At 43.6% G+C, this 27,310-nt stretch overlaps 2 non-coding genes across 2 annotated transcripts; one reads left to right on the top strand and one right to left on the bottom strand.

Annotated features, from left to right (window-relative positions):
• Positions 1 to 5,248: 5,248 nt before the first annotated feature.
• On the top strand, positions 5,249 to 5,358 carry LOC139032295 (U6 spliceosomal RNA). Its single transcript, XR_011484830.1, has one exon. It is a non-coding gene; the product is annotated as a U6 spliceosomal RNA (small nuclear RNA).
• Positions 5,359 to 18,961: 13,603 nt separating this feature from the next.
• Positions 18,962 to 19,064, bottom strand: LOC139032284 (U6 spliceosomal RNA). Its single transcript, XR_011484819.1, has one exon. It is a non-coding gene; the product is annotated as a U6 spliceosomal RNA (small nuclear RNA).
• Positions 19,065 to 27,310: the final 8,246 nt, after the last annotated feature.

A 27,310-nucleotide genomic window follows, 5' to 3' on the forward strand; every position in this document is an offset into this window, starting at 1 on the left:
AACTCCAGCCCCCGCACTTAAGTGCAGGGTCTTAGCCGCTGGACCACCAGGGAAGTCCCTCTTCATTTCTTTTCTGATTTGTTTGGATGGAATAGACACAGCTCTTTTCCTCTGTTGCATGCTTTGTTTTTTTGTTCTTTGATATCCTTCCCACCTTGGCAATTCCTTCCAGATGCTCCTGTAACTTTCTGTTCCTCATTTTCTCACCTCTTGCAAACTAAATGTTATCTCTACATTTTTTACTTTTATAATTTTGCTTCTTACTAGTGCTTTCAAGATTATCACAGGCTTAATGCTTATTGGGTATGATGGGGCCGATAATGTGTGAAAAATTACTTGGGCACAAAAATAACACAGTTGAGTAAAAGACTGTATTGTGCAGAGGCAGGTCTGAAATGACCTTTCACTATAGCCGGTGCCATCTGTCGGTGGAGGAAGGGTTGACATTCTTTTTTTTGGAGTTCTTATTTCTGTGAATCTATAGACGTTGAAATTTAAGTGGAAAAGTTTCTCTATAAATATTCATCTGTGGCTTTAAAAAGAATTCATTCTTAGGGAGTAGAGGAGGGATGGCTTGGGAATTTGGGGATTATATATCTTAATGATTACTCAGTCATGTCTGACTCTTTGAGATCCTATGGACTGTAGTCCGCCAGGCTCCTCTGTTCATGGGATTCTCCAGGCAAGAATACTATACTGGGTTGCCATGCCCTCCTCCAGGGGACCTTCCCAACCCAGGGATCAAACCTGGGTCTCCTGCATTGCAAGCAGATTCTTTACCATCTGAGCCACCAGGGGAGCCCAGTTTGGGATTAGCAGATGCAAACCATTATATATAGAATGAATAAACAGTAAGGTCCTACTGTAAAGCACAGGGAACTATATTCAATATCCTGTGATACCATAATGGAAAAGAATATGAAAAATGTGTATATATACATATGTATAACTGAATCACTCTTCTGTACAGCAGAAATTAACAACATTGTAAATCAACTATACTTCAATAAAATAAATTAAAAAATAATTCATTATGTTCAGTGGATGTATTTCCTTGTCAGTGCACCTGATTTACTTCTTCATTTTGTCCTATGTAGTATTCCATGGTATGGTTACACTATAACTTATTCAATCATTCCCCTATGGATGGATGGACACTTAGGTTGTTCCTAGATTTTCTTTTTACTGACCTTGTCAAATACATTTTTTGGGGTTTAAATGTACCTTTCTTTAATTTTCATTAAAGCTGAGCATGTTTTTATGTGTTTATTGGCCATGTCAATAAGAAGACTTCTAAATACTTCATGATTTTTAAGTACTGTACAATATTACGAGATATGGCTTTATCCCAGCTTACCCAGGTATCCCTTGGTGTTGGAAATTGTTTCTTAACAAATCAAATGTTTTCTTATATCTCCTGAGATGTTTTTTGGCAGGGGTTGGGAGTGGGGCTTATGTATCTGCCCAGCTCTGAAAATATCTTGCAGTTAATGAACTGGATTTGTCATGCTCTTGGTTAGGTGGTTTCAGATATTTGTATTTTATTGTGGAGACACAGAAGCCTAGTTTTTGAACTGTATGCTCAAACACTAAGTGCCAGCCAAACTTCTACACTCTCATTTATTATTCTAAAGAATAATGGTCAAATTCTAGTTGGGTAAGCTTTATATCATAACTACTTGTTTCCTTTTTTGATTGATGTATATATTTGGCTAACTGTCTTTTTGATGAAGACTTGCTTTGATTTGTCCAAAGGAAGAGTTAAGATACCACTATTTGTCATATAAGAAGAAACACGGACATGAAACTAATAGGATAAAATTATTTAATATTTTAAAACTTTTTGTTTTTTTCCCCTTAGTGTTCATCAAAGGCACTTGTCCACCTTGTGGAGCTGACTAGAGTAACCTTCAGAGAGCAGCTGAATTTTGTTTCTCGTTGGTTTGTTCTAAGGTGTTTCTATTGATTGATGAAGCTGTATCATATTTGATAGATCTGAGCACATACTTCTCTTTGAGCAGTCAGCAGGTGACTATAGACTTTCTGATTTCTATTTTTTAAAATTTTATTTGTTTATTTTTGGCTGTACTGGGTCTTATTTGTGGTGTGTGGGCTCCAGAGCGTGGGCTCGGTAGCTGCAGTGTGAGGACTTAGTTGCCCCGTGCCACGTGGGATCTCAGTTCCCCATCCAGGGATCCGCTGCGTTGGATTCTTAACCACTGGACCACCTGGTAAGTCCTTAGACTATTTGATTCTTACCATGCTTCCTAAGAAAAGATGCTTACCTCCCTCCTTTCTTCTCTTTTTCTTTTTTCTATTGAGGGATAGCACACAGGTTACAAAATTCATAGCCATGCTAATCCTAAATGCTTGATGGATTCTCACATATGTAGCTATCCACATGAACATCACCCAGGTCAAGGTGGAGAATGCTTTCAGTAATCCAGCTAGCTTCCCTGTGCCTTCCCTGTCCATACCCCCTTGCTGGAGGGAACTGCAGTCTGACTTCTATTATCATCAGTTTTGCCTGTTCTCGCACATGTGGTATGTGCTCTTGTGTGTGACTCCTTTTGCTCAATATTTCTGTTTTTGCAATTCATGGAAGTTGTTGAGTGCATGACAGAACCAAACTTGAGGCTGCTCACACATGTATCAGTAAAGCTGAGCTACTGACACCAGACTGTGTTGAAGAAAAGAGCAGTGTTGTCCGTGGGCACCAAGCAAGGAGTCCAGGCAGCTAGTGCTCAAAAGGCTCCAACTCCTCACTGGCTTTCAGAGGAAGGTTTTTAAAGATAGGATAAGGGAGGTAGATTGTAATGTGTGTGATTAACTAGTGAAAATTCTTCTGATTGTTTGGTAGTGAGGTAATTGGGAGTCAACATCATCAACCTTCTGGTTCCGACTGATTTGGGGTCTGTGTACTTCTTCCATCTGGTGGGGGTTTCGGGGTCTGCAAAACAGCTCAAAAGATATGGCTCAGAATGTTATCTACAGCCCTTGAGGAGGAACAAAAGGTCTTTGACTCCGTTTATTGGCTAAGCTATTATCATTTTGTCTTGCTTGACTGTTTCCTTCACTTCTGCATTTTCTTGCTTCTCTGATTAAATTTCTTCTTTGGAACTTGGGGAAGGCCTAAGAGGTTAAAGTTTTTCTACAAACAAGAGACAGGTGGAGGGCGTGGGAAGGTCTGTCCTGGGAAGGTCCCATAGGGTCCCACTTGGTTACAAGTGTACGGATGTCTATTTTGCTGTTGCTGTTGTGCAGCAGCTCATTGTATGCCCCTGCTGCAGTTTGTTTATCCATCATCTAGTGACTATGAATGCCATCTAGTGCAATGGTCATTGGCCGTTACAAGGCGAGCTTTCAAGAACATCTTCTACATGTCTTCTCCTGCAGCCGTTTCTCTTGGGCATATACTTAGGATTGGCATTGCTGAATGATAAGGCAGCCGTATGTTTAGGTTTAGGAAAATCTGCTAAAGAGTTTTCTAAAGAGGTTGAGCCATTTATATTCCTGCTAGCAAGATATGAGCATTTCAGTTGCTCCAGGTCCTTGTGAGCATTTGCCAATCTTTTAAACTCATCCGTTCTTAAAAAATTTTTTTTCTTTTTAAAACTTTGTTTACTTGTTGGCTGCACCATGCAGTATGTGGGATCTAGTTCCCTAACCAGGGACTGAACCCATGTCTGCTACACTGAAAGGCAGAGTCTTAACCACTGGACCACCAGGGATGTCCCTAATTCAGCCATTCTGATGGGAGTCTTGTGATGTCTCCTTGTGGTTTTCATTTGTATTAATATTTCAAGGCCATTTGGTTTTGTGGGTCACTCTGCCTAGGCTTTTACTTTCTGTCTGAAAAGACCTTATATTGTATGTAGTGGAATATGCCAGTGCTTAAAATGGTTTCTGAGATGACTAGACAGCTGTTACCAATTTCCTTATTCCCAACTTTGGCATCAATATTCGCATAGGCTTGAGACAGCCTATGTGTTTGTGTTTACACCTGGTGTCTGTTTCAGAGATGAAGCTTTCTCTAGAATGTTCTTGGAATACTGTGCTGTGCCAGGTGGCTTTGTGCATGTGTGTTAAGTCGAGTCCGTCGTGTCTGACTCTTTGCAGCCCCATGGACTGTAGCCCACCAGGCTCTTCTATCCATAGGATTTTCCAGGCAAGAACACTGGAGTGGGTTGCCATTTCCTACTCCAGGGGATCCTCCCAACCCAAGGATCAAACCCAGGTCTCCTACATGGCAGGCAATTTCTTAACCATCTGAACCACCAGGGACTCTGCATAGACAATGCCTGCTGGAGGTTGCAGGGATGGAGGAAGAAGAAAGGACTTGCTCCTTCCACTTTGCTTCCCGCTCCTGTGGGCATCTCTGTAGCTACAGATCTTCGCCCCGGCAATGGCAGGTCCTTGCTGTAGCTGCAGCTGAATCCACTTTGCAGCGTTTTTCACATCGGCAGAAGCAGCTTCACTGTATCCCCCTCAGAGATACCAGCGCCAGGCAAGCAACGGCCCCTCCCGGTCCACCCCTTTCCATCCTCACTGTAATAGCATCTTCTTAAGGAAAGGGATTGTCTGTGTGGCTCACAGAGCTATTCCAAGCAATTAATACTGCGCCTGAGCACTTTGCTCAATAATATTTGTGGGCTGATTGAGTGGGTGTGGGTACATGGGCGGATGCTTGCTCGTTTATGATTTCGTGTGAATTACTTGTTTGGCTGACTTTTCTATTTTAGTTTTTGTTAATTCTGAGCCAAGATTAACTGTAAAATGAGGTTTAAATAAATTAGAATGGCATGTTCTTTTTCTGAGATAGATGCAGTCCCTAGAACTTGGGTGTTTTGACTTAAGGCTCATCTAGTGAAGTTTTGAGGACAACCCCAGACTGGGAGATAGAAAAACAGGATAAAACTACTAATGACAGAGACAGAGGAATATTCCTGTGGTCAGTGGTCAGCTCAGGAAATCAATGTATTTAACAAAACATGTTTGGAGACAAACTCATTCTGGACCAACCAATAGCCTTGCACTCTTTTTTTTTTTTTTTTTTTAAAGACACTAGCATTTTACAGTCAGGGTAAGATCACTGGTGAAAGATTCTGAGTTATGGAGATAGAAATAGAGAGCAATCTCTCCAGCAAGAAGCAGCAAGACCAAATGAAGTCACAGCGGCAAATAGTCCAAACAGAATTAATGGTGGTTTTCCACTTGATCAGAGAACCACTGAGTGATTAGGATCCAAGCACTCACTTCAGCAGCACACATAGAACTAAAATTGGAACAATACCGAGAAGATGAGCATGGCCCCTGCCCAAGGATGAGATGAAAATTCGTGAAGTGTTCCACAATATTGAGCTCCCTCACTCTTTCCATTGTGCAAGGACACAGCAGGAGACAACCCTCTAGGGGTCAGGAAGCGAATTCTCATCTGCAGGCATCTTGATCTTCCCAGCCTCCATTTCTGCAGGAAATGAATATTTGTTCTTCAAGTCCAGAACGAACAAAGCAAAACTAAACAAAACAAAAACCCCCCAAAAGGTATCTTGAGACACCAGTGACTCAGAAAGTCACTGTTTATAAAGTAACTATCTTTTTTAATGCTAGAATTTTAGTTCATCAGTCACCGTTTAGATAGCTCCAGATTTTTAGTTTGGACCTCTGAAAACTCTTTGAAAGATTTTATTATCTGTTTTTAGAGTTGTAAACATTGTCACAGGCCTCAAGGACAGTTTAGAGTGAAAATATGTTATTAATACCTAATACCAGCATGGGCCACAGTGTTGCTTCTTTAAGTTTTGGCTTCCTGTGTAGAAAATGGGATTATTGAGTAATTTTGGTTGCTTTGTTAATGTGTGTATGTGAAGTTTAACTCATGGTGATGTTGCACACAGAGGGTTTGGCTCACTCATTTTATTACTAGTGTTGTTATGTCTACTATAAATGCTCAAGAAAAGAGTCTAGTCCTCTGAGTGTTTGTAGGGGGTAGATGGGTTTCCCAGGGGCACTAGTGGTAAAGAACCCTCCTGCCAATGCAGGAGATGTAAAAGACTTGAGTTTGATCGCTGGGTTGGGAAGATCTTTTGAAGGTCTTTTGAAAGTCTTTTGGGGTCTGTGTGGGGCCTGTTTTCTTCTTTCTCCCTCTCTTTTTTTCAATAATAAGGTTAAATCAGGATTATTTTTTATGCGTGTCTTCTGACGAGATGGTATGGGTTTTGATTAGTTTACCTGTTGGAATTTCTACAATGTTTATTAGCCAGTGTGCTAAATCGCTCCAATTGTGTCTGACTTTTTGCAACCCTATGGACTGTAGCCTGCCAGTCTCCTGTGTCCATGGGATTCTCCAAGCAAGAATCCTTCTCCAGGGGATCTTCCCAACCCAAGAGTCAAACTCATTTCTCCTGCATTGGCAGGTGGCTTTTTAAACGAGCACAAACTTGGAAGCCCTTTATTAGAGGGGAGAGATTTAGGCCACTTAACATTTGTGGCGGCACGTATTTTAGCTAAATTTATCTTCTAGAAAAAACAAATGTTTGAATGCTTCTAAACTCTGGGGATCACAGAGACAATATAAACTGTGTTGAATCAGGAGGAATTATGAGGTGTTTAAAAACAAATTTTCAAGTGAAATGAGCACCTCTGACATGGAGAGGGTTGATCTCCCTTGGGGATTCATATCACAAAGCAGTTTCTTAGCAACAGTGGCAGAAGCAATATTTGTGTAGAGGAAGGGTTTAATTATCCCAGGGGGGAGAAAAGCCCCACAAAACATCATTTAATTGTGAAAGGCGATTGATAGAAATTGGCCTTGGAAAATTGAAGGAGCATCACTTGGAGATGCAGGAGAGGACCGGGAGACCTTGCCTCAGCATTTACCATCTTTACAGGCTGGCCTCATGGTGAACTAAATTGGAATAAGTGGACTTCCTTGAATGGGTCATCCAGGAATCTGTGTTATGAAGAAACAATACTAGCTCTTTGTATATAAGACAAAAGTACAAAATTTAACAAAACAAACCAAAACAAAACTGGTAGGTTTGGCAGACAGTGTAATTAAAAAATCCTGATCCAGTCTGCTGTAAAAACTTCAGAGTCTCATCCAATTTCCCTTTTCCCTTTTCCCAGGCTTAGAAGCCTGCAGAGTAGGAAGGTCGTGTGGTTGGCATCTTCTGGTTTTAACCTTCCCTTCCCTCCCCGCTCCCTGGATGCTGTTTTGGGTCCCTCTAGGGCTTTCCTGGTGGCTCAGAGAGTAAATAATCTTCCAGCAATGCAGGAGACCTGGGTTCAATCCCTGGGTTGGGAAAATCCCCTGGAGGAGGGCATGGCAACCCACTCCAGTATTCTTTCCCGGAGAATCCCTATGGACAGAGGAGCCTGGTGGGCTGCAGTCCATGGGGTCACATGTAGTTGGACCCGCCTGAGTGACTAAGCATAGCACACACAGGGCTGGGGCAGGGAGGCGGGAGGGAAAGAGCCTTTTCGGTGGCTTCACTCATCATCTGGCATTGTTACTATTGAAGTTGTGGAAGCTGAAGGATGATTGTCCTGTGAAGAGATTTTGTGGATTTTTTTTTAGGCCCTTTCTTTGGGGACCCCACTTGCAGTTCCATGGAGTGGACAATGACTCTGTGTTTGATCAAAACGGTTCTGTGTTTGATGGTCTAAAACCCAGCCTCTTTCTGCTGATGTCATCTGGCTTCTGGCAAGAAACTCTCTTGGGCAGATTTCTTTGTAGGTATCCCATTCCTGGCAGTTCCCTGGGGTCTGTCCATGGAAAGAACGAACCTTTAACTTGCTATGGGTCAAACTTCTCCACGAAGACAGGTATTTTACCAGTTTCCTTCCTATCTTTCTAAGGATAGTCTGGGTTATTGTTTGTGCTGTCAGTTAATGATGTATTGTGTCTCAGCATTAAAATCACCCTTCATTGCCCTGCTCTGTGATAGGTAAGCTGGACCCTGTAACTATTACCCTTCTGCCAGCTGGCGTGATGCTCAGGCTTGTTTGTAGTGCATGCCCAGGAACACGACAGGAGGAAGGGGGGCTTCTCATCAGGATTTCTGTGTTTTTTTTCTTGCTACTACCAGTGGTATGTGGAACAACCAGTGGTGCTCATGCCAATGAGTTTATTTTTTTCAATTTATTTCATTGAAGTATGGCTGATTTACAGTGTGCTAAATTTTTTCTTTGGCCTTGCCATGGGGCATGTGGGACCCTAGTTTCCCACCACGGATGGAAGCCCCCGCACCGCCCCCTAGTGGAAGCGCAGAGTCCCAACCACTTTACGTCCAGGGACTTGCAGCATCATCGCAAAGGGCTGGTTCCCAGTGAGTTTCAGGGGCACCACGTGGGCATGTTCCAAGTGAGTTCTGCTGGCACCCACTGGGTGGCTTCCCAGCTCTTCTCCAATAAATGGTTTCCTAGTGAATTTTGTTCTCACCCAAGCACGGAGTTTTCTGCTTGTCAGCCCTGGGCTGTAGCATCTCAGCACATGGTCTCTACCAAGTAGAGGGGCTACATCTCTTATGAGGTCTAAATCTCTTCCAGCTTCGTCCTTTCCTTGGGCACGCTGCTCAATCCTATAGGTAAGGCCTGTTCCCTTTATCAGTTACTGCTTCATTCTTGTGCATTCTCTTTACACCGTAGTTATTAATTATTCTAATAGTCCTGTATTATTAAATAACAATTTTTATATTAAGTGTTCCCTGTTCAAATTACTATGTGGTTTCTCTCTCTTGACTGGACCTTGACTAATACATTTGTTCTTGTTCTTATTGCTTTTTTGGTAATTCTTTGTATATTCTGAGGGCTTTCCAGGTGGCGTTAGTGGTAAAGAACCCACCTGCCTATGCAGGAGATATGAGAAGCTCAAGTTCGATCCCTGGGTTGAGAAGATCTCCTAGAGAAGATATTAATACTATGTTGTATATTTGTTACATAGCTTTCCCTAGACTCTTACTTATATGAAAAGTACACATATGTATAATGTAACTAATAATTATGAACAGGACCCTTATATATTCTTCCATCCCAAGGTCAGGAAGTCGAGCACTGTAAACACCCCGCAAGTCCCAGCATGTCCCTTCCACAGTCACAGTTCCATCTCCATCTGCCCTCATAGCACTCCAGATAACTGCTATCCTGGCTTTTATGGTATACTATCCTTGCTTCATTTTTATTTTTAAATTTCTGTTTGTTTTTGTCTGTGCTGGATCTTCATTTCTACTTGGGCTTTTCTCTAGTTGCAGTGCATGGGCTTCTCACTGTGGTGGCTCCGTTTGTGGAGCACAGGTTCTAGGGTGCATGGATTTAAGTAGTTGCAGCTCCAGGGCTCTAGATCACATGGGCTTAGTTGCTCCACGGCACCTGGGATCTTCCTGGACCAAGGACTGAACCCATGTCTCTTGCATTGGCAGGTGGACGGGCTTCCCTGGTAGCTCAGTTGGTAAAGGATCCGCCTGCAGTACAGGAGACCCTGGGTCGATTCCTGGGTTGGGAAGATCCTCTGGAGAAGGAATAGGCGACTCACTCCAGTATTCTTGGGCTTCCCTTGTGGTTCACACAGTGAAGAATCTGCCTGTAATGTGGGAGACCTGGGTTCGATCACTGGGTTGGGAAGATCCCCTGGAGAAGGGAGGCTACCCACTCCAGTACTCTGGCCTGGAGAGTTCCATATATAGTCCATGGGGTCACAAAGAGTGGACACGACTGAGCGACTTTCACTTTCACTTCTTCACTATTGAGCCACCAGGGAAGCCCTGGCTTTACTTTAGAGTTTTAGTCTATTTCTATATGTCTGGCTGTTAGCATGGCTGATGCCATCTTGGGCCCATTCAGTTCTTTCATTCTTCCAATGACCCTACCTAGGGATGTACTGTGTAGTAAATCTCTTTGTTGTCAAGGTCTCTGTAGCTAGTAGATATTGTTTCATGATTGTTAGGTCCAGGTGGCCTCCATGCTCCCATGTTTGTTCCCAATGATAAGACCTTGTCTGACGTATTCCCAGTGCTCACCAGCCTAGTTACTCATTCATAGATCTTGACGTAGGAAAGCACTCTGTGTTTCCAAGCACATACCCCCCACACCCTCGGTTAACTATAGAATTGTCCTAATTTTGCCTCCGTGCTATAGAGCATGATTGCAAATGCTTCTGGATTGTCATCTGCCCAGTCCTACCCTGTGAGCAAACTGTCGTGTGATAAACTGACCCATTGAGCTGTCTGTCTCATTTTTCAGCCTTAAGGCACTCTCAGTTCTGTGGGCACTGTACATTCTCTTTGTCCTCCAACAGTATGTATCCTCAAAGTGTAATTATTTTTATTTTTAGTTCTATATGAATACAGTCTTACTGGATGTGTGTGTGTGTGTGTTTTATCTGCACCCACGTGGGATTCCCTGGTAGCTCAAAGGATAAAGAGTCTGCCTGCAATGCGGGAGACCTGGGTTCGAACCCTGGGTCAGGAAGATCCCCTGGAGAAGGAAATGGCAACCCACTCCAGTATCCTTGCCTGGAAAATCCCATGGATGGAGGAGCCTGGCAGGCTCCAGTCCATGGGGTCACAAAGAATCAGACATGACTGAGTGATTTCACATGTGGCTTGCAGGATCTTAGTTCTCCAACCAGGGATTGAACCTGCATCTTTGGCAGTGAAAAATGCTGAGTCCTAACCCCTGGACCACCAGGGAATTCCTTGGATATGTTCTTTCATCTGGGACTTCGCAGATGGCACTAATGGTAAAGAACCCGCCTGCCAGTGCAGGAGATGAAAGAGACACGGGTTCGAGGGCATGGCAACTCACTCCAGTACTCTTGCCTGGAGAATGCTATGGACAGAGGAGCCTGGCAGGCTACATTCCGTAAGTGCGCAAAGAGTTGGACATGACTGAAGCCTCTTAGCATGCATGCACATTCTTTCATAATTTATATTTGTGAGATTTATCCCTGTCATTGTGTGTGGCCCTAACTCGTTGTAAAGCATTTCACTGTGTGAATGTGTAACATCTAGGGTATCCATCTTACGGGTGATGGGCAACAGAATTGCCACAGCTTTTAGCTATTGTGAATATTTTCCAACATGTCTGCTCCACTGGGCTCCCTCAACAACCAGCAAGCCCCTTGCTGGCGTCGTCTCTGCCTGCAGCCTCCTCCCCACCAGGACATTCTCTACTTGGCTGAGCCTGTCTCACGTATCAAGTCTCAGTTCAAATGTCAGCCTCTCAGAGACCTGCCTTGATAATGCCACCTAAAATAGCTCCATCCTCGTCCTCAATCTCCGACACCTCACTCCACTCACATGCTGCTATGTGAAATTGTTAACTTTTTTCAGTTAATTTTTTTATTGTGGTAAAAATATATGTAACATATAATTTACCATTTTAGTCACTTGTAAGTGCATGATTCAGTGACATTGTACATTCACAATGTTGTAGAACCATCACCACTATCTATTTCTAGAACTTTTCATCATCCCAAACAGAAACTCTACACCCATTAAATAATAACTCTCCCATCCCTCCCCCTCTCAGTTCTGGGTAACCTCTGTCCCACTTTTTTTTTTTTTTTAACTGTTCTGTGAGGCTCAGGGAATCTTAGTTCCCCAACCAGGGATTGAACCCAGGTCACCTACAGTGGAAGCATGAAATCTTAACCATTGAACTTCCATGGTTAAGATGGTTAGTCTTAACCATCTATCCCACTTTTTGTTTCTATGAATTTGCCTATTTCTACATTCCTCATTTAAGTGGAATTGTATAACATTTGTCCTTTTGGGTGTGTCTTTTAAGATTCATTTATGTTGCAGCGTGTGTTAGAATTTCATTCTTTTCAAAGGATAAATAGCATTCTGTTGAATGTATATACCACATTTTGCTTATCCAGACTTTAGTTTGCTTCTACATTTGGTGGTTGTGAATACTGAATTTGTTTCTGTCCTTGTTTTCTATTGTTTTGGATATATATCTTGAAGTAGAATTAAAATTATTGTTTAGACTTTCATTAGACTACAGTAGACCGCAATGCCTAGAGCAGTGTCTGATTCACAGTACGAGCTTAAAATACATTTTTGAAATGAACAAATTCCTCAGGTAAACTGAACAGGGCATTATTATAGTTACCTACGTCATTGTTAAGGAGATTAAATGCCACATATCCTAGCATGGGGCCCTAGCATCTGATCACGATTCAGTTTACATTAGCCCTACATGACGACTTCACTCAGCCCAAGTTCCTTAAGTTGTTGCTGGGTTTTGGGCTTCTATTTAGCTCTCTGTTGCTAGCAAAGATTTTTTTTTTTAACATTCTCCCATTTGCCGAATGCCCTGAGGGTAGCAGATATCAAGATGGTCAAGGCCCTGCACCTGTTCTCAGGTTTTAATTTTAATACAATTTGTTTCATAACAGACAGTGTGACTTGGGAGGCCTATTCAACATGGATGAAAATAGAGCAAAAAATCATCCACTGTTTGTATTCTGTGACCTATGATGATCCCAGTAGGATCCCAAGTCCTGAGTTAGAAGATGACACCACCCTTCAGCTTTACACTTCACCGTTGCATGTTGAGCGACAAATTGCTTAAATTTTGCTAAGCTACAGTCTTATTTCACATTCCTTGGAATTGTAATATGTGAATCTTTGGGGAATTCCTGGGTTTGGCAGGGGGAGTGGAGAGATGAAGGAAAAAGAAGCAGGCAGGGGCTGTTAATAATAGACTTTAAACAAGTTTCAAACCAACAGGTTATGATCAAGTGCCTGCTGTATGCTTACTGCAATGCAGTGAGACGGGAGCTGGGGGACAGAGAAATTCTATCCACAAGGAGTTTATGATCAAGGTAGGGCACACAGAACTCCAGGCGGAGCAAAGATGTTAGTAAGTGCTGAGAGCTGAGAGAGTTGCTGGTATGAACTTGGACTGTCAGGGTGGAAGGACACATTGAAATAATCTGATCTCATTTTAGAGAGGGGAAACTGAGGCTCAGAGAGGGTGAGAGGTTTGCCTAAGGCCACACAACTAGATGATGTCAAAGCTAGGGCTTGAACTCAGGTCTCCTGACTTCTCCACCAGTGTTTTTTCTTTTTTAAAAAATATTATTTATTTATTTGACTGTGCTGGGTGTTTGCTGCAGCATGCAAGATCTTCAATCTTCATTGTGGCTTGTGAGATCTTTAGATGTGGCATCTGAACTCTTAGTTGTGGCATGTGAGATCTAGTTTCCTTACAAGGGATCGAACCAAGGTCCCCTGAAATAGGAGCAGAGAGTCTTAGCCACTGGACCACCAGGGGAATCTCTCCACCAGTGTTTTTTCTATTGACACACAGATGTCTCTGTTAATTCAATGGTCTAGTTTGGCTCTGTCCAATAGATAAAATTCTATAGCATGAGCCATATGTAGAATTAAAAAATTCCTAATAGCCACATTGAAAAAAAAAACAAAAAGAAACAAGTGAAATTAATTTTAATAACATGTTTTATTTAACCCAATATATTTGGAATATGATCATTTCATCTGTAGTCAATATAAAAATTATTAATGAGCTATTTCATATTTTTCTCATTGTACTAAGTCTTAGAAAAGTGTTAATCGCTCAGTTGTGTCCAGCTCTTTGCGATCCCATGGACTGTAGACCTCCAGGCTCCTCTCTCCTTGGAATTCTCCAGGCAAGAATACTGGGGTGGGCTGCCATTCCCTTCTCCACTATATCTTCCCGACACAGGGATCGAATCCGGTCTCTTGCACTGCAGGCAGATTCTTTACCATCTGAGCCACCAGGGGAGTCTTAGAAGTTGGTGTATATTTTATACTTGGGCACATTTCAGTTCGGACCAGCCACGTTCAGGTGTTCACTGGTCACATGTGGCCAGTGGCTGCTGCATTGGCCAGGGCCAGCTAGCTATTTGAATTGAATCATTTATGTGCCAGATTTTCAGGGGATATCTTGAAGAACGTGAAAGGTGTTATACAGACATCATGGTTTACAGTCAAAAGAGTCTTAGAGCTGGCAGCCTGGGCTTTGAATCTTAGTTCAGTTGAGACAGACTGGAGCCTGGGACCCTTTGGTGCAGAGCTGCAAAGCTTGTACCTGAGCACACCTCTCCTTGAGCAACAAGATAGAAAGACACGGTATGGGACTAAAAATAGCTGAGCTGGTACATGTGCAGTTGGGGCCAATTCTGGACAAAAGACACAAAGAGACCAAAAAACCTAACTGCCACTTTTGAAAAAGCCTAGAGCAAAAGCAAGGTACTGTGCATGGCTCCTGTACACAGTACCACCTAAGCGGTGGGCAAAACACCTAAGCCACCCCTCCGGCCCCACCCCTGGACATACCCCTACCTTCACTCTCGGTATAAGGAACAAGCTCGCCACTCCCTTTAAGGAGTGACCAAGCAAGGGAAACTATTGTCTGTCCCCCTTCCCGCTGCTGGAGCAGGGGCCCCGACAAAACCTTGCCTGAATTTCTTGTCTGGCCTCTGATCAATTTCTACTGATTAAGGAGGCCAAGAACCCTGGTTGATAACACAGCAATTTACTAGCTGTGTAGTCTCTAACGAATCAATTAAATCCTTGATCGTCCTTTGGTTTATATCTACTAAAGGGCAATTGTAGAGATCAGTTGGTCAACATAAATAAAATATATTTCTGTATATATGTGTAAGTACATAGGGCTCAGCGGTAAAAAATCCACCTGCAATGTAGGAGACGAAGGAGACCCTGGTTTGATACCTGTGTCGAGAAGATCCCCTGGAGGAGGGCATGGCAATCCCTTCCAGTATTCTTGCCTGGAGAATTCTATGGACAGAGAAGCCTGGTGGGCTACAGTTCATAGGGTCACAAAGAGCCGGACAGGCCTTAAGCAGCTGAGCACGTGTGCACTCACATGTAAGTGTATATGATGCGTAATTGTATATGTATGCATGCATAAAAATGATTTGCTAGTGCAGCATCTGGTACTCAAAGTATTATTCTTATTTCCTGAGACTACAAAAGATTTAGAAATATCGTCATGTGGTGAGCACCAGATGGATAAGACAACTTTATTAAGCAGTTTAATATCCTGTGAAATTGGCATGAAAGCAAGTGGGAAGCAACTGCAGACGTCACGGGAGTCAGAGCTGGGACAGCCAGCCCACGTGGTCAAAGTCAGGAGGAGCACGTCTCGCTGAGCCGCCAGTCCCTCTGGCCAGGGGGCCCGACCCCAGCTGCCAGCTGCCGGGGAGATCTGAGCTCTCGGGCCAGCCAGCTGCGTGTTGCGTAATCTATTCTGTTAACATATTCACTTCAATTTCGGATTCAGAGTTACACAGGGAAAAGTTCTGCTGGAAGCTGAATCGCCTCAAAACCCAGCTCTAACCAGTCCTTTGAGAATGGAGAGACTTAAACCAGTGTAGGCAGGCACGCCTGTTTTCCCCACTTGGCACATGAAAATACTGCATTCTCTTGGGAGATTGGGACTGACATATATACGCTACTGTGTATAAAATAGATATGAGAACCTACTGCATATCACAGGGAGCTCTGCTCAGGGCACTGTGGTGACCTACATGCGAAGGCAGTCCCAAACAGAGGGGATGTATTTGTGTACGGACGGCTGATCCACTTTGTATACAGCAGAAAGTAACACACCATTGTAAAGCAACTCCTGCAGCACAAATTTTAAAAGAAGAAAAAAAGAGAAAACTGAATTCTAGAAAGGTTGAGTGATCGGGCCAAGATAAGTGAGCTGAGCTTTGAACTCACATAGCCTGTCCCTGAGGCTGCTTTCGGGGCCAGAGATTGTTACTGGAGAAGTACCAAGTAAACTAGGTCCTGTTAATTGCCTTCCCATCTTCAGAAAGCAATCTGGAATCTGCTACTTTAAATGGCTCTGTTTTTAGTTCTCCTAGTGGTCACCCTACACCTCTGAAGATAGATTTGTGTGTTTACTTCTCAATGCATTGATTTAGATGTTTCTACTGACTTCTCATTGTGGGTTATGCAATCTTGTCTCTTCCTGTTGTCGTTTTGATAAGCGGTACGTATTTGAGCTTCATAAACATCTTTTCTTCTCCATCAGCTTTCCACAGTTATCTTTTGATCTCTCATACAGAGAGTTTGCATATTTATCATTATGTAAATAGAGCCAAGTAATGTGCTGGGATGGCATTTTCCTTTCTGCTAATTCAATGCCTCTCAATAAGAAAGTCCCCAGAGTTCATTTCAAGTGACTTCTTTCATACACATCACCAATTGTTTAAAATCATGACATATTTTATTTTTGGATCATGTCTTTCCCATACCTTTCCCCCTCAGTTTTCTTGTGGGGAGTAGCTAATAAAAATTGCGACTCTTTTTTGAGCAATTACCATATGCTGGGCACATTACAAAGTGCTTTACACATAGTGATTAATTTAATTCTCTCAGCTAGCTACCCAAGGAGGAAAGTACAATAGTATCCCCGTCTTATGGACAAGGAAATTGAACCACAGAGAGGTTAAGTGGTGGAGCTGGGGTTTAATGCAGACTCTGATTGGCATCCATGTCCATACGCTTAACAACAATACTGTTCTCAAAGGGGACGTGAGCCATCTTCACCATATTCCTAATCTCCACCCACTCTGTGTATGCTCCCCTGTTCTAATTTAGATCTGTTTCTTTACATTTGGACCACGTCTTTCTTGTCCAGCTTTTAATTTAATAAATTAAAATTTTATTTATTTATTTATTTATTTTTAATTAATTAATTTATTTTAATTGTAGGTTAATTACTTTACAATATTGCAATGGTTTTTGCCATACATTGACGTGAATCAGCCATGGATATACAGGTGTTCCCCATCCTGAACCCCCCTTCCACCTCCCTCCCCATAAAATTAATTTTAAATGGGCATGTTTGAAGAGCCTTTATTTTGTCTTCCACATCTGCAGAAGCAGTCCATGTGGTCCTGGAAGTGAGCTGGGACCATTTGACCAGAGAATTCTGAGTTCTGGGTACTGTATGCACGGTTTGGAAAGGGGAGATGTCACAGGCTCTGGGCAGCCACGTTCCCTTGTCTCCAAAGACTCCTTGGCCCGTGGAAAAGTGTGCAGCCAGCAGAGGGTCAGAGTGCTCACGAAAGCATGAAAGTGAAGTGAAAATGTTAGTCACTCAGTCGTGTCTGACTTTGCTAGAAGGGAATGGCCCAGGATGAGCTTCTCATTTTTAAATGGCTTGTAGCATACCGCATCAGCACCATTTGAGGGTACGCTATGCATAGTTTGGAAAGGGGGACATTTCCAAATGTTCTACGTCTTACGTCTAACATTTCAATAGAAAACCTGCAGTGTTTCTGACCTGAAACCCCAGAGGACAGAGCTGAGGGCAATAACAGCTACTGAAAAGCTGAGGGGGAAACCCTGGCAAGGTGAGAGGCAGAGAGAAGAGTTCTTTGTAAGCTCTGGGCAACCTCGAAATCATACATATGTAGGACAAAACTAGAAACAGACCAGCTAAGGATAAAAGACGCGCACTGACATTTGAACTGCTTGCCCGAGGACAGTGTTTGTTATTTTGAGTCCACCAAGTTAATTACCTGACAAAATAGCAACTGCCAAAATCAGCGCTCCGGAGGGGTTGTGTAACACAAACCAGAGTCTGCGTAACATAATACGCAAAGTGAAATCCAAAGTTATTTGACATCCAAAGAAAAGGAAAATGTGATTCTTTTTCAAGAGAAAAGATGATCAAAAGAGACTGACACTGAGATGATCGGATAATGATTTTACAGTAGTTGTTGTGGCTAGTTCTTTACTATAAAGGAAAGTAGGCTCATAATGAAAGACAGGAAAATCTTGATAGAGAAATAAAAATTCTAAACATGGCTAAAAACTCTAAAAAAAAAAGAAAAAAAAAAGAATCAGATGATAATTCCAAAACTGTGAAATTCAGTATCTGAAATTTAAAAGCCATTGGTTAGGCTTACATCGCAAATGATTGTGAAGTGAGGGTGCAAGGTAACATTGATGAATGATGTTACAAAAGCAAAATAAACAGGATCCTGGAACCAGGAACACAGAGAATAAGAAGAGGCTAGTTTGGCAGAGACGGGTGCGTATCTTTTTTTTTTTTTTTGGTACCACACTGCATGACACATGGAGTTTCCCAGACCAGGGAAGTCCTGTGGTAGCTTTTAAAACACTAAAAAGTCTTGTTTCTCTCTCTTGTTTAAAATATAATGCAAGTTTATAATAGAGATTTTGAAAATGTAGATAAGAAAATAAATATCAATTATAATCCCACAGCTAGAGAATTCACTGTCAATATTTTGATGCTTATTCTTGTCTTCTAAAATATATACAATTTTAATTTTCATTAAATATGTTCACACTCTAGAAACCATTTGAAATCTGCCTTTTTTCCCCCAATGTGCTTCTTGTATTTATTTATTTTTCTTTTTTATTTCCTATTTATTTTTATTAGTTGGAGGCTAATTACTTTACAATATTGTAGTGGTTTTTGCCATACATTGACGTGAATCAGCCATGGATTTACATGTGTTCCCCATCCCTATCCCACCTCCCGCATTCCTCTCCATCCCATCCCTCTGGGTCTTCCCAGTGCACCAGCCCCAAGCACTTGTCTCATGCATCCAACTTGGGCTGGCGATCTGTTTCACCCTTGATAGTATACTTGTTTCAATGCGGTTCTCTCTGAACATCCCACCCTCGCCTTCTCCCACAGAGTCTAAAAGTCTGTTCTGTACATCTGTGTCTCTTTTTCTGTTTTGCATATAGGGTTATCGTTACCATCTTTTTTTTTTTTTTCGTTACCATCTTTTAAAATTCCATATATATGCGTTAGTATACTGTATTGGTCTTTACCTTTCTGGCTTATTTCACTCTGTATAATGGGCTCCAGTTTCATCCATCTCATTAGAACTGATTCAAATGAATTCTTTTTAATGGCTGAGTAATATTCCATAGTGTATATGTACCACAGCTTCAAAAATATGGAACGCTTCACGAATTTGCGTGTCATCCTTGCACAGGGGCCATGCTAATCTTCTCTGTGTTATTCCAATTTTAGTATATGCTGCCGAAGCGAGCACTGAAATCCACCTTTTGATTTTTAATACCTATCCTGAACATCTCTTCACACATCTAAATATTTTTCATTATTTTTGATAATAGCATACCAGTCATGATATATTTGGACTGTAATTATATATTAAGTATGAGCCATATACTTTCCATATCAATTCAGTTCAGTCGCTCAGTCATGTCCGACTCTTTGTGACCCCATGAACCACAGCACGCCAGGCCTCCCTGTCCATCACCAACCCCCGGAGTCCACCCAAACCCATTTCCATTGAGCTGATGATGCCATCCAACCATCTCATCCTCTGTCATCCCCTTCTCCTCCTGCCCTCAATCTTTCCCATCATCAGGGTCTTTTCAAATGAGTCAGTTCTTCACATCAGGTGGCCAAAGTATTGGAGTTTCAGCTTCAAAATCAGTCCTTCCAATGAACACCCAGGACTGATCTCCTTTAGGATGGACTAGTTGGATCTCCTTGCAGTCCAAAGGACTCTCAAGAGTCTTCTCCAACCCCACAGTTCAAAAGCATCAGTTCTTTGGTGCTCAGCTTTCTTTATAATCCAACTCTCACATCCATACGTGACCACTGGAAAAATCATAGCCTTGACTAGACGGACCTTTGTTGACAAAGTATAGATCACAAATATTTCTCTCAGTTGGTTTTTGCTTTTTAGCTTTATGGTGAGCATCTCCATTCATTAGCTGGCCATGGTTCAATAAAAACCAGTCACCATCCTTCTGGGAAGCCATCTGAGAAACGGTATTTCCCATGTGGGCAGGACTCATGTCTGTTTCAGTCATCACAGTATCACCATCCTCTAGCAGAAAGCCTGGAGTGAAATAGCTACTCAATAAATATATATTGGATGATTGACTAACTTTTGATTTGTATCCCTGAGGGGAAGGCCAGAGTACCATCAGTTGTTTGCTGGCCTCCACTCCTGCCATGTAACTAGTCTGCTTTCGACCTAGTAATTCATGTCCTTTGACTTAGTAGTTCCTCTTCTAGATATGTTAGAGAATTTTTCAGAGATGCAGGCAAAGATTTGTACATGAGGATATTCATCCCAGTCTTAATTACTAGAGAAAAATTGGAAACTATTTCTGGCAACATGGAAATGATATATAGTTACATGTTAGACAAACATTAATATGGGGTTTTGGAATGTTTTTGGTGGTGTGAAAAAACTTTTATGATTTTGTGTCATAGGAAAAAACTCAAAATGTAAAATTATAAGAATTCTCAATTCTGTTAAGACTGGTAGGAAATCTTTCAAAAACATTAACAAGTTGTGTGTGAATCTTAGCTCAAAGGATTGGAAAACTTGACTTATGGTGCCTTTTCACTCATAAGTTTCTGGGGATCTGAGAACCTGGCATCAGCAGCTTGGTGATCTTGGGCTGGCATCTCTGCAATCCTCTTTTCTTTATGGTCACAAAACGGCTGTCCCAGCTCCAGGCATCGTGTCTGCATCTGAGGCAGGAGGGAGGAAGAGAAGGCGTCTGGTGTCTGCAGTGTCTGTCTCCTCCATCAGGAACAGGAAGACCCTACCAAAGGGCCCCAGCAGATTTCCCTTTAGGTCTCTTTGACCAGAACTGTGTTCTGTGGCTGCTCCCGGCTACAAAGGAGCCTGGGAAAGTGAATATTTCACTTCCCAGCCTCTAGAGTGGAGGTGGTAATGGAGAAGAGGTGAGAATATCTGTTAGGCTAGCTATCAAACAGCTATTCCATTGTACTTATTTCTGGTTGGTGGGTTTATGGATTTATTAAAAAAATTTTTTTTGAAGTATAGTTGATTTGCAATGTTGTGTTAATTTCTGCTCTATAGCAAAGGGATTCAGTTATACAAATATGTTTTATTTTTCATATTCTTTTCCATATGTTTCATCACAGGATATTTAACATAGTTCCCTGTGCTGTACAGTAGGACCGTGGTGTTAATCTATCCTATATATAATACCTTACATCTGCTATTCCCAAACTCCCAATCCTTCCCTCTCCCTCCCCGCCTCCACGGGCAACCACAAGACTATTGCGCTCATGGATATTTTTGCTTTTCTTCTTGGTTCCTTTCTGTCTTGTCCGATTTTTCTACGACAACCATTTATCATTCCTATCATTGGAAGGATACAACAGATGCTACTTTAAAAATTCCCTGTGAGCTTGTGGGCTCTTGTCTCTGGAAGTGTCCGTACTGTCATCAGTCAAAAAAGCGCAGAAGGAACTGTTGAATTCTGTGGGAGCTGGATCAGCCCCTCTATCTTCCCCAGCAACTGTGATGGCAGGGAGTGGGTGGGTGGGGAAATCTGCCATTTATTTTGATCCTCTCAGTCTCCACGCTAGTTACTCGGCAAGCATCCCCTCATTTAATTCTCACAGCAGCCCTCCTTAACAGACAAGATACAGAAATTTTAAATGACTTAACTAAGCCACACACATCAAGAAAAGCAAAACTGGATCTCAGATTATAAGCACCAAGCTTTCTCTATATTCTTGCCACATAGTAAGCTCAGCCAAGCTTGTGCTGAATGAATGCAGAGTCAACGGGATCACTGGGATGTGTAATTTTTAAAAAAACACTATAGTCATGACTTGATCATTATTTCTTGCAGGACACCTCAGTTCAGGTTAGTCGCTCAGTCGTGTCCGACTCTTTGTGACCCCAAGAATCGCAGCACGCCAGGCCTCCCTGTCCATCACCAACTCCCAGAGTTTACTCAAACTCATGTCCATTGAGTCGGTCATGCCGTCCAGCCATCTCATCCTCTGTCGTCCCCTTCTCCTCCTGCCCCCAGTCCCTCCCAGCATCAGGGTCTTTTCCAATGAGTCAACTTCCCATGAGGTGGCCAAAGTATTGGAGTTTCAGCTTCAACATCAGTCCTTCCAAGGAACACCCAGGACTGATCTCCTAAGATGGACTGGTTGGATCTCCTTGCAGTCCAAGGACTCTCAAGAGTCTTCTCCAACACCACATTTCAAAAACATCAATTTTTCGGCGCTCAGCTTTCTTCACAGTCCAACTCTCACATCCATACATGACCACTGGAAAAACCATAGCCTTGACTAGACAGACCTTTGCTGGCAAAGTAATGTCTCTGCTTTTTAATATGCTATCTAGGTTGGTCATAACTTTCCTTCCAAGGAGTAAGCGTCTTTTAATTTCATGGCTGCAATCACCATCTGCAATGATTTTGGAGCCCAAAAAGTAAAGTCTGCCACTGTTTCCCCATCTATTTCCCATGAAGTGATGAGACCAGATGCCTACATTACCATTAATTCGTGTGATTGAAAAAGAGCAGGCTGTATAAGTTGCCTGCCAGAGACCAATGGCTGCGCTCACTACCTGTGTCTACTGTCCTTGAAAATTAGACACCTTGTGTCTAATTGCTGGATAAATGACTCATATGACTCCAGATGAAAAGATGGCCAAGGGTTTGTTTCTTGTGGAATCTTTAACATTTTTTTTATTATGAAAAAAATTCTAAATAAGTGCAAAAGTAGAGAGCATGGTACCCATGTACCCACTATCCATTTCAAGAATTATCAATGTTTTACTTTTTCATTTATTTCCCTTTATTCCTTTACCTCTGAAGTTTTATTTATTTTTTTTTTAACTGGATTATTTTAAAGCAAACCCAAAGGCTCCTTTCACCACGAACATTTCTATAATTGGAATGAAAAGGCTCTTGTGTGGCCCCGTGTTTCTCTTTCTTTAGATCTGCTAGGACAGGAAGCAGTGCTAGAAAAAGTCAGCCCAGGGGCGCAAGGGCTTCTGGGAGGCCCAGGAGAGGAGGGGCACATTCCTTGCAGGCTGTGCAATTTGTTTTGCTCTCAAGCCAGGGCCCTTCTTGGCTGAAACCCCTGCTGCCTCAGAATCGAAACTTTTCTCAAACGCTCAAAATAAACTATCTGGCTTCCTCTAGCTAGAGACATCTGGGGAGTGTGGCTTCTGAAACTATTTTTGGCGTGCAAATGTCACCCAAGTTGCTTGAAGTGCTTTGGAAGTTTTAAGGTATTGAAAGCATCTGATGAGCGGTGGCTGAGGCCCAGTGTGGAGAGGTTACTTATTACGCAGGCCGGGCATCTTTCCCACCAGGGTTCTTGCTTCTCAAGCACTTCCTGTTTACAGCTCTCAGTGCTTCAGGCCAAGGATCAGCGCCCGGGGTTGGTGTGTGAAAGGTGGCATCATGGGTGTGGGGGCAGGGGACTGCTGGGGTGACACAGGGGGAACCCACTGGCTGGCGGGCCTTCCTTCAGCCTATGTCTGGCCTGGCTCCCTGGAAGCCCAACGTGCCTGGAGATCAATGGAGGGTTCCTGGAAAATGCTGGGACTGTGTGTTTGCTGGTGAGCTTTGCCAGATGGGCTTCCCTGGTGGCTCAGTTGCTAAAGAATCTGCTTGCAAGGCCGGAGACTGGGGTTCGATCCTTGGGTTAGGAAGATCCCCCGGAGAAGGGGATGGCTATGCACTCCAGTATTCTTGCCTGGTAAATCCCACGGACAGAGGAACCAGGCAAGCTGCAGTGCATCAGGTTGCAAAGAGCTGGACACAACTGAGCGACTTAACACACACAGATAAGAGACAAAAGTTCCTAAATTTCTAAGCCCCAAAGGTGTTACCAAACCAAACTTGAGTCCCTTCGCCCGGGAGCAGTAGAGCCAACTATCAACAAAGGAATATGTGAAGGAAAATGCAGCATATTTTGTAAAGGAAGGCGGGGACTCGTGCTCTAAAACCGGGAACCCCTGCCCCCCCTTCTCTGATTGGTTGAAGATGCTCAATCTTTAAGAGGGTCTATGAGTTATGTACTCATGATCATCAAGTAGTCAATTTTTCCCATTTGGTTGTGGTTTTAGTATCTGAAAAACTCAGGAAATATGCATCAGATACTATCTAGGAACTTCAGAGAGGAGCTAATGCAGAGGATATGGGCGAGGGATCTGTCTTGGGAAGGCTCCATAGGGTTTTGCTTGGTTACAAGGGTACCAGGATCAGGCTGAACCCAACTGAGATGCTTCCCAGGATGAACCAGTAAAAGAATAACACAAGGAGAAAGTGGGAATTGTAGCTGTGGAAGAGTCAGAGGGGTCCAGAAAGCGGGATGCTGGAAGTAACCCAGGCTGGGGGCAGGAGTGGAGGCTTTCGGGGACAGGTTGAGGAGAGGAAGATAAAAGTCAAGGCCAGTGGTTCAGGCTACAGCATAGGAAAGAGGTGAAGCTGGGGTACCTGGGTTCACTGAATGATGGAGTGCCACCAACCACCTAACCTGCGCTCAGGAAATACAGAATGGATGGAGATGGAAAGGAACCCATGGGAAGGTGGTTGATTCATAACTCTGAGTTGCTTTGGCTCACAGCACTTCGGACACAAAATGTGTGAGTTTTTTCAACACCAACAACCAGTTCTCCAAGTCTCCAGACGCCGACTGGGGCCCCTACAGTTCAGTTCAGTTCTGACTGACCGCACAGAGGGAGAGTCGGCTCCACGGGGTTAAGGGCTCAGCCCCACAAGGCTGCCCGCACGTCAGACACCAGTCCCAGGTTATCACCTGTACTTCTGACCAACTGGCTATAAACCCGGCGTCCCCACGACTCCTTCCTCAGCGGATAATCTCCAGGAATGGCTCACAAAACTCCGGGAAACATTTTACTTACAGTTGCTGGTTTATTGTAAAGGATACAAGTGGACAACCTAGGGGAAGAGGTCCATGGGGTGGGGGGTAGGGGGTTGGGGGGCTCTCATGCCCTCTCAAGTGAACCACCCTCCCAGCACCTCCATTTGTCCACAAACCCAGAAGCCCCCCAAATCTTGTCGTTCAGCCATTTTTAATGGAGGTTTCAGCACTTAAGCATGATTCATTAAATCATTGGCCATTAGAGAGTAACTCAATCTCTCATCTCTCTCCCCTCTCCAGAGGGTAAATGGAGGTGGCTGGGGGGTTGAAAGTTCCAACCCTCTAGTCCTACCTTGATCTTTCTGGTGACCAACTCCCAATCGTGAAGCTATCTACGGGCCCCCAGTCACCAACCATCTCATCAGCATACAAAAGATGCTCTTTTGTCTGAAGATCCGTCTGGAGACCCCATCCTGTAGATCCCAAGGGTTTAGGAGCTATATATTCCAAACCAAAAACAAAGATCAGACAGAAAAGTTTTTTTTTTATTTTATCATGATATTCTTTAGGAAGGCCCTCTCTCCCCCCTCGTAGCTCGGTGGTTAAAGAGTCTGACTGCAATGCAGGAGACTTGGGTTCGATCCCTGGGTTGGGAAGATCCCTTGGAGAAGGAAATGGCAATCCACTCTGGTATTCTTGCCTGGAGAATCCCATGGACAGAGGAACCTGGCTGGCTACAGTCTATGGGGTCGCAAGAGTCGGACACGACTGAGCGACTAAGCATGCGCATGCATGCGCAGTGTTGTAGCGCTAGTTCTCCCACCTGAGTGGTACTTGAAGTTTACTTGGGATTAAGCGGGAGGAGCTGAGACAGGGAAATGGGAAAAGTCCTAGGGACCTCCATCCCCACTGCCCCGCCCTTGACCTTCCCGGTCCACAGCCCTCCTAGGTGGGGACCCAATGGAAAAACTGGCTGGGCCTGGCTTCTGTAGAAGGTAGAGCAGAGAAAAGAGAGCGGAGCGAACAAGGACAGCGAGGACCCCGGGTTTCAGCAAGATTGCTCCAGGAGGCAGGACACCCTATCCAAGGAGACTGGACAAAGAAAAATTGTCCATACGCGGCACAGCAGGGACCAACTCCTGCTCCCAAATTGGCCTGTCACCAAGTCAAGGAGCTCCCGACATCTCCGGTCTAACGACGCACCGCTTCAGAGCTGCTCCTTAGACTGCAAAACCCACTCCCCACCAACAGGGGGCGACCACACCACGTTTCAATCAGGGTCAACCTGGCAGGTGCTTCTCTGGCAAGAACATGACAACTTGCTGGGGACCCTTGTAATGCCTCCTGCTTCCCCGTGGAGAAATTTTTTACTGTTCTGGACACTGGGGCCAAGAAGCCACCTCCATTTATCCACCTGGTCACTGATCTGCTCACTCAGCACTTTGGCGATTCTCAGGGATTTAGTGAGAACCACAGCAAGAGTTCACCTCTGGGCTCTGGACTCTGTGTAAAGTGAAAGTGAAAGTCACCCAGTCATGTGCGACTCTTTGCACATGGACTATACAGTCCATGCAATTCTCCAGGCTAGAATACTGGAGTAGGTAGCCTTTCCCTTCTCCAGGGGACCTTCCCAAACCAGGCATCGACCCCAGATCTCCCGCATTGCAGGTGGATTTTCTTTCTTTTTTTACCAGCCGAGCCACAAGGGAAGACCCTGGTCTCTGTGTTCCCCTCTGCATTGATCAGGGGCAGGGTAGCAGAGCAGAACGTCCTCCGAACCAGGACCCAGGGACTCTGGTTCTTGTCCCAACTCTGCCATGTACCACTTTGGTTCTCAACTGTCATGTCTGTAAAAATGTGGCCAATGATGATGTTCCATTGGATCTGATGAGCACTGAGACATGAGAATGCTTCATAACCTTCTAAGTGCTGTGCCTACGCGATTTATTGTCACCATCACAGTGTCTGCCTGCCTCCCTGTGTTGGGGCGATGATTATACAAAGGAGAAGAGGAGGTGCTCTGTATGAAGATGAAGAACCTATGTAAGCATATGTCAGGCCGCTCTGGTTTTAGGAATTAAGTGCATGGATACCATGCTTCCCCATTTCTTTGAAATTTGAAACATTTTTCATGGACAAATGAAAGAAGCCGAGTCTCTCCTCTGAGATTCCAAGTATGAGACTGGGAGAGAGAATGAGGGCAGACCCTTTTCTTCATCACATCGTCATCAGAAGAGAAAAGCAAAGGAGAACCAAGTTCTGGGAAGTAATCAAAATATTAGTGTCAGCTGAAAGGGCCTTCAAAAATGATCTTTCAGATTTGTTTTATAGATGAAAAATCAAGGCCCAGAGAAAGGGGGAATAAATGGCCAAGATCACACAGAGAGATCTTGGCTTCAAGCCTGGCTGTGTTTGCCTCCAAGACCCACTCAATTCTCCATATTGATTCCCAGCCAGGCACAGCAGGACCCCTGGCCCCTTGCCCCCCACTGCCATTGCTGAACACCTGGCCTGAACTGCACCTGTAGCTGCTGGGGGTATAAGCTACCCATCATGCCTTGATGCGCCTGTAGGTGGTGAATGCAGGAGTGATTCATTTTATCTTTAAATTCAGAAATCATTTCAGCAATCAGAGATGGTA

This window comes from Odocoileus virginianus, chromosome 30, assembly GCF_023699985.2.
Source record: "Odocoileus virginianus isolate 20LAN1187 ecotype Illinois chromosome 30, Ovbor_1.2, whole genome shotgun sequence".
NCBI lineage: Eukaryota > Metazoa > Chordata > Mammalia > Artiodactyla > Cervidae > Odocoileus > Odocoileus virginianus.